The sequence below is a fragment of the Notamacropus eugenii genome, chromosome 1 (genome assembly GCF_028372415.1).
Source record: "Notamacropus eugenii isolate mMacEug1 chromosome 1, mMacEug1.pri_v2, whole genome shotgun sequence".
Lineage (NCBI taxonomy): Eukaryota > Metazoa > Chordata > Mammalia > Diprotodontia > Macropodidae > Notamacropus > Notamacropus eugenii.
The window spans coordinates 630535835-630543874 of NC_092872.1; positions in this window are offsets into that span (position 1 = coordinate 630535835).

Sequence of the window (8040 nt, forward strand, 5' to 3'; positions counted from 1 at the left end):
TCCCCCTCCCTCCTTCCGCAAAACAACATGCAATCTGATATAGGCTCTACATATACATTCCTATTAAACATATTTTCACATTAATCATTTTATAGAAGAATTATAATGAATGAGAGAAACCAGGAGAAAGAAAGAAAAAGAAAATAAAAAAGAAAATAGTCTGCTTCACTTTGCATTCAGAATCCATAGTTCTTTCTCTGGATGTGGATGGCATTTTCCATCATGAATCCTTTGGAATTGTTTTAGGCTCTTGCATTGTTGAGAAGGGCTAAGTCTATCAAAACCAGTCCTTCTACACTGTGGCTATTGTTGTGTACAATGTTCTTCTGGTTCTGCTGTCTTCACTTGGCATCAGTTCATATAAGGCTTTTCAGGTTTTTCTGAAGTCCTACTGCTCATCATTTCTTATAGCACAATAGTATTCCATTACGTTCATATACCACAACTTGTTTAGCCATTCCCCAGTTTATGGGCATCCCTTTAATTTCCAGTTCTTGACCACCACAAAAAGAGCTGCTATAAATATTTTTGTACATGTGGGGCCTTTTCCCATTTTTATGATCTCTTTGGGATACAGCAATGGACTAGAATGAATTAATCCCTTAAAGGGATGGACCTATAATGGTGGAATTTTAGGCACCCATCAGTGATCAGAAAAGACTTTTCTTTCTCTTTGTTTAGTTCTTTTTGGTTCTAAAATAGCATGTGTGGTGGGCACTGATCCTTTCTATTATTTTTAGTTTTCATGTTAGGCAATGGACTAAAGTGACTGAAAACAGTCTTCTGTTTGGAATGGAGCTTATTTCCCCCCTAAATGCCTAATCCCTTGGGCCCCATGAGAAACTCAATTTATGATCTTGTAGCAAATTACTTCTCCTCAATGACTTATCTACAAAATTAGATAAGGCTTGTGATACTCATAATTGATTAGCTATATCCACTGAGCACATAGCTCTCTCTCAGAGATTATGACCTACTTTATATAAAGGTGATGAAATTATCATGCATTAAACAATTTGGAATTGTACTAAGAAAGTCATTGAAATCAACATACTCTTTGTGCTATGACTAGTGGTACCACTGTACAGTGGCATAGACTAAGGAGTCCAGAGGCAGGGTTCTTCTTCCAAGGATATATATACATATATATATATATGTATATATATATACACACACACATATGTATACACATATAATTTTTCAAATATATATGTATGTGTATATGTATATACATGTATATATATACATTATATATAATTTTTTAGCAGTACTCTGCACCACCAAAGAACTAGAAAGAGAATTAGAAGCACTGGATCATGGCATAGCAGAATACTCTATGACATACAAGAAACATACATACAAGTAACAGAAACACAATGAAAGAGAAACCACAGGAACATTTAAATATAAAAAACCAACAAGTAAATAGGACACCATAAGGAATGGCAAATTAAATCTTAGCTGTAGAGTTGGGAGGGCTATTAGTGATTATCTCACCCAACCCCCCCAGTTTTATAGATGATGAGACTGAGGCCAAAGAGGTTAATCCTGGACAATCCTAGAACCTTTCTGGCAGCTAGAGCATAGGGATTGTGTTTCTCATTCTAAAAATGGCTCAGGAGTCATGGTGATGGGTGCCCTTTGAGGGACATATAGAACAGACTTGTATATAATGGTCATTTTTGTCTCTCTAATTTACACTGGGGGAAGATGGAACTAATTCTTGTTTGGGGCTTTTGGCCTTTTGAGGATCACTGGATTCCCAGGGCACAAAGGCCCATTTTGAAACACTTTGAGGGCAAAACCCTGTCTGTTTAGTATACTTCAGTTTCACACCTATCTCTTTATTCTTGGAACAGAAACTGTTTTTTCCTCTGGGAACATTTCATTTTGGCCTTGTTGATGATCCCAGAGAAGAAACATTGGGAGGATTACAAGTTCATGTTACAGCATCTCTTAATCACAGTCCCTTCCTGGAAGCTCTGAGATTAATGTTCCATTTAGGGACTCTGTGAAATGCTTTCCAGCTTGGACTGCTGGAGATTCAAGGTAGTGGGGGAGGAGGAGAGGGATAGAGGAGGAGAAGGGTATTATCTATGCTAGAAAGTTTCCCAGTGCCCAAGGATCTCTCCCTCCTCCAAATTCCTGAAGCTCACTTCTTAATCATCCATTTGACATTTGCTAGAATACTATCCTAAATCATTTCTTAACTGGTTCATACTTTATTTCTTTTCTTAACTTTCTGAAAGGCACACACTGTGTTGCTAACATGGTGTAATATGAGTGCTCAGTTTAAAAATTCTTGCATAAATAAATTCATGCACAATGTTACTAAAGGTTAAATTTAGACTAGATGTCTTTTGAGGTCTGTAATAGTAATAATAATAACTTACATTTATATTTTGCTGTGAGATTTACAAAGTATTTTGCATATGCTAACTCATTTCATCCTCATTACAATCCTGAGGGTAGGTGCTATTAATTTGACAGATCTACATTGGAAAGATGTGACTTTCCCAGCGTTACACAGCTAGTAAGTATGGCAATATTTGATCTCAGGTTTTCTGACTCCAAATCCTACAGTCTATTCACTATAGGACATTAATATTTGAGAGAAGTGGAAAAATCTAATTTCTTCCCCTACATCTTAATCCCAGATTATAGGAACATAGAATTTGGAACTAGAGGAGACCATGGAACACATCTAGTCCAAACCCTCTGTCAATCTGAATTAAAGAGAAGGTAATCAGATAGCAAAACTGAGGTATTTGATCAGGGCAAATGAGTTGCAACTGGAATGCCACACAGCAAGTGCTGGGGTACCCGAGGGTGGGGCTGGGAACAGGGTTTACATAGGGTCTTAAGGCAGAAGGACTGGCCAAGCTGCAGGTGGGAAAGGTTTAGGTAGAAGTAATGCCCTGGATGCAGGTGTCTCTCCGTTTCACTTACTAAGTTGTTTTCCATAACAAACAAAAGTCCTTAGAGAAAGTTTGGGAATCTATGGAGGAGAGACTTTGGGACATTTACAAAATTAGTCAGAGATTAGGACTGATAATATCTGGTCAGTTTCAGGCAATTCATAGATCTGGCAATGGGACAAGGTCAGATTCAACCAGCTGAGTTTGACACCACTCATATTGAAAGTAAGGAAAATAATACCTAAAAAGTAAAGGGACTTGTCCAAAGTCTCAGAGAACTAGGATTCAACCCTGGCTCTTTGAGTCCACTACACCAAGAGGCAGTCTACTCTTCATGACTTTCCATAGGAAATTTGTTTGTGCTTCCAAATAAAATAAACTTTTACTTTTGTTTCTCTCCGGAGATAAAGAGTGAATGCCCCTGCTTTACACTTGGGTATTTCAAAAGAGCTGATTTCATCATCATAGATGTGCTTTGCCAATCATCTTCCCCACCCTAGCAGACATTCAAGAAGCAGAACACAATAGTTCCCCACTCCACTCTCTCATCCCCACTTTGAGCTTCCAGAAGACCAAGTTGTAAAGTAATGTGGTCAGCTCTTCACTTAAGCACAATCACTTTGTCAGCAGTGGGGAGAGACTTGAGAAAGGGAGACTAATTGGTGAGTCTGGACAAGAGGTGATGAAGGCCTGAATTGTTCTTAGCTATATGAATATGAGAAACAGGTAGGAAGCGAGAGAGGCTGTGGAGGTAGAAATGACTAAGATTTGGCAACTAACTGGATATGTAAGGTGATGTAATGAAAACATCACTGGTAACTCTAAAGAGAGTAATTTCAGGTGAACGATGAGATGGGAAGGCACAAGGCAAAGGGTTGAGGAATTAGATGGAAGGAGCATGATGAATATATAGCTTTTTCTATGGGTTTTTCTGAGAAAGGGAAGAGAGTTATAGGATGATAAACTGAGGGTTTTGGTAAGGTCTAATGAAAGGTTTGTTTTTAAAGGATGGTGGATACTCGGGCATGTCTGAAGGCTGAAGGGAAGGAATCAGTAGAGAGACTGAAGTTAATAGAGAATGGGTTGCAATTTACTACAGCAGAAGTATCAAACACTGCTGGAGGGCAGAACAACAAAGAGGTATGGCCTGAACCAGATTGAAATTTAATTGTGAAATATTTTAAATAATAAGTTAAAATTCAATAAACACATGTTTTTCAAAGTCAATATATGGCCTGCAGGGATCCCTACATAGGGCTTAGTGGTCTCAGTTTTTTCTTTGAGTTTTGATACCACTGGGCTCAAGAATACAGCATGAGAAGGGATCAAGTGCACATGTACAGGGGTTGGCCCTGGCAAGCAGGGCCATCTCAATGTCAGAGACTGGGAGAAAGGAGAATAAAGTTGGGAGGACAACAAGGGGTTTTCAGATGAAGAGAATGGGAGAAGAGTGAACTCATATGACAGGGCCTCAGTTTTCTTATGGTAGGAGGCAAGGTCTTCAGTTTAGGGAAGTTATAGTAGAGAGAGATGTGGAGGTTTAAGTAGAGAAAACTGAGAAAAGCTTTTGGTGGGATGTGAGATAGGGAATCAGAGAAGAATAAAAAAGATGACCCTGTGGCAAGGAAGGTCATGTTGAAATTGGATAATATGAATTTATCTTATACCTGGTCATCACAGTTTTGATTCTTTATCCAGCTCTGTTCAGCCAGCACATGAGGAGGAGTAGGACGATAGAACTAGTCCAAGGCCAAGGGTTGTCAAGGGATGAGTGGTGTTTGGAGAGGGAGCCAGGTACTTGAAAGTAGAGTTGAATTGGCTAACTATAAGGTCAAAACTGGACAAGCAGAGAAGTGAAGTAAGAGCAGGGATAATGGCCTGAGAAAGTACTGGGAAACGGGGGGATTGGAGATCTCATTGGGTGTGAAGAATCCATTTAAGAGTGGTAAAGCATAGGGAGAGATGAAATGATAGGGACTTAGGGTCAGATGGAAATAGAGGGAATTCTTGGGTTGTTATGTCCAAAGAAACTAACCAACTGGTAGCTACGTTATGATAATGAGCCTCTGAGATTTGGGATCGAATACTGATTTTGACCCTACATAGCTATGTGACCACAGGCAAGTCACTTAACTTCATGTCTCTGTTTCTTCATCTGTAAAATGGTGGGGATAATACCTGTAATGCACTATCATAGAGGCAGCATGAAAGAGTGTATCAAAACCTGGCCCAGAAGTCAGGAAGATTTGGGTTCAAATTCTGTATCTGACACATGCTGGCTGCAGGACTCAGGGCAAGTCACTCGGATGGGGTTTTGGGACCCATCATCCCATCAACTTAACTCAGTGCTCTAGGAATTTCCCTAAACTGGTAAGTTGCCAACTTGCATTGGCGGAAGGAGTTTCCTCATCTGAGAATGCCAGTACCAGTGCCAGTGAAATCATAGGTCTAATACCTGTCCTATCCCTGCTTCACAGGGATTATGAGAAAATGTAGGGGGTGTGTTTTGTAAACCTAGTAAACTTTAAAGAACTCTATGGTGTAAATATCAGGGGTTATTATTAACAACCAGACTGGTCTTTGGACAAAAGAAACCTGGTCTGTGATTAGGCCTACACTAAACTAGATTCAATAAATATTTATTTAGTACCTACTACATGTAAAGCATTGTGGGAGGTGTTGGGAATACATAGACAGAAATGACAAACAACCTCTTCTGTAAAAGGGGTCAGGGTGGGAAAGATATGTACATAAATAAGCATGATATGAAGGTGTATGATATTTGCAAAGGGGAGATCCAGGAAAATTTATGAGAAGTTGAAGGAAGACTTATTACTTTCAATGGGGGAAGGAAAAAGGAGGCCAGGTAAGACTTTACAGAATAAGTAGAATCTAACTTGGACCTCAAAAGAGGTAAGGGGCTCCAAAAATCAAAGACTGGGGTAGCAAAATCATTATGGGGGAATGACATAAACTAAGTCCAGAGACATAGAGAAAGAGAAAGAGAGGGAGAGAGGGAAAGGGAAAGAAAGAGACAGAGACAGAGAGAGCATAGACTCCATGAAACAGCGGAAATAGCACTGGATTTGGAGCAAGGAGACCCAGATTTTAATCCTGACTATGTTGTTTATTAATGGACATGACCTTTAGCAAGTCTCTTAAATTTTCTGAACATCAGTTTCTTCATCTGTAAAATGATAGCCTAGGTTGGTCCCACCCTGTTGTAAATTCTCTGAGAATTGGGGATGGAGAATAGTTTAATTTTTCCACCACATAGTATTGATGTAGGTGAATGGTATAAGGTAAACCTGGAAAGGTAGCATGGAATCAAATCATAGTGGGCCTTAATTGTCAGAATCAAAAGATTTTATGTTCCTCAGTAGCAATGGAAGTTTACTTGTTGGTTGTCCTTTGTTCTCAAAGAGGACCGATGACATCACAAGGGTAATAATACCATATAAACATCATGTCAATATCATGCCAATTCCAAGACATTGCACAGTATCACAAAATATCATGCCAATGTTGTGCCAACATCACATTACTGTCAAGCCAATATCACACAGAGAACATCATGCCAAAGTCACACCAATGCTATGCCAGCATCACTCAAACATCATGCCAATGTCATGGTAATATCACTTAAATAACACACTAATATCATGCCAATGTCATACCAATATTAACCATCATGGCAATGTTATACAAATGTCATGCCAATATCACACCAATTCTTTTCAGGGTAAACAGAAGGGAGAAAGGTGTTAAGACAGAAAGGGGTCAAGTTATAAAGGGCTTTAAAGACAGTCAAACAGTGGATTTTATATTTGATCCTAGTGGTAATAGAAAGCCAGTGGAGTTTATTTGAGTGAAGGAGCTGACATGCTTGACCTGCACTTTAGGAAAATCAGTTAGAGAGCTGAATTGAGGAAGGATTAGAGTGGGGAGAGAGATCAACCATGAGGCTATTGAGGTGAAGGCTTGCCCCAGGTTAGTGAGAATATACTAGAGATGTAAAGGCAAAATCAACAAAATTTGATAACAAATTGTATTGTGTGGAGTGAGAGAGATGGAGCAGTCAAGAAAACAAGGGTGACTGGGATGATGGTGATACCCTTAACAGTAACAGGGAAATCTGGTAGAGAGGAGGGTGTAAGAGGAAAGATGGAGTTCAGCCATGGGACATATTGAGTTTAAGATGTCTGCAGGAAATAGAGATCAAGATGTCTGACAGATATGCGGGACTGGAGGTTAGGAGAGAGGTGAGGACTGTACATTAAATCTGGGTGTCGTCTGCATAGAGACCATCATAGAAATCAGGGAAATTGATAAGATCACCAAGTGACCTCCTTCATCTCTAGAGGCAGAAGAGGACCCTTGGCACAGCCTTGGGGGACACCTAAGGTTAGCAGGCATGAGATGGATGAAGATCCAACAAAGGAAACAGAGAAGGAGCATTCAGACAGATAGGAGAATCAAGAGAGACCAGAACCAGGAAAAGCAATAGAGGAGAGAGTGATGAGGAGAAGAAGGTGACAGTGTTAAGAGATTAAGAAGGTTGAAGGACTGGGTATTGGATTCAGTACTTACTAAGTCAGTGATTTTAGATTGGTCACTTAATTTCTCTGGACTCCAAATCCTATGACTTTATGTATAGAATAGAGGTTATTTTGGGGCAGCTAGATGTTGCACTAGATAAAGGACTGGGCCTGGAGTCAGGAGGACCTAAGTTCATATCTACCCTTAGATACTTACTGACTGTGTGACCCTGGGGAAGTCACTTAACTTCTGTTTGCCTCAGTTTCCCCATCTATAAAAAAAGGATAATAATAGGACCCACTTCTCAGAGTTGTTGTGAGGATCAATGAGATACTAATTATAAAGCACTTAGCACATTGCTTGGTACATAGTAAGTGCAATATAAGTGTTAATTATTATTATTATTAATTACTGATGCCTACCTACATTGACTATTCTATGAGACTGGATTACTTGTGTTTCACATCTTATTAGTTTACTTTGCATAATTAAAGATTACATTATTTTTCCAGGTCAATTCTTGAAATTGGCTTAATTTTGAATAAGTAAGCAGCCCTGACTCCAGACATCATTTTGTTGAAAA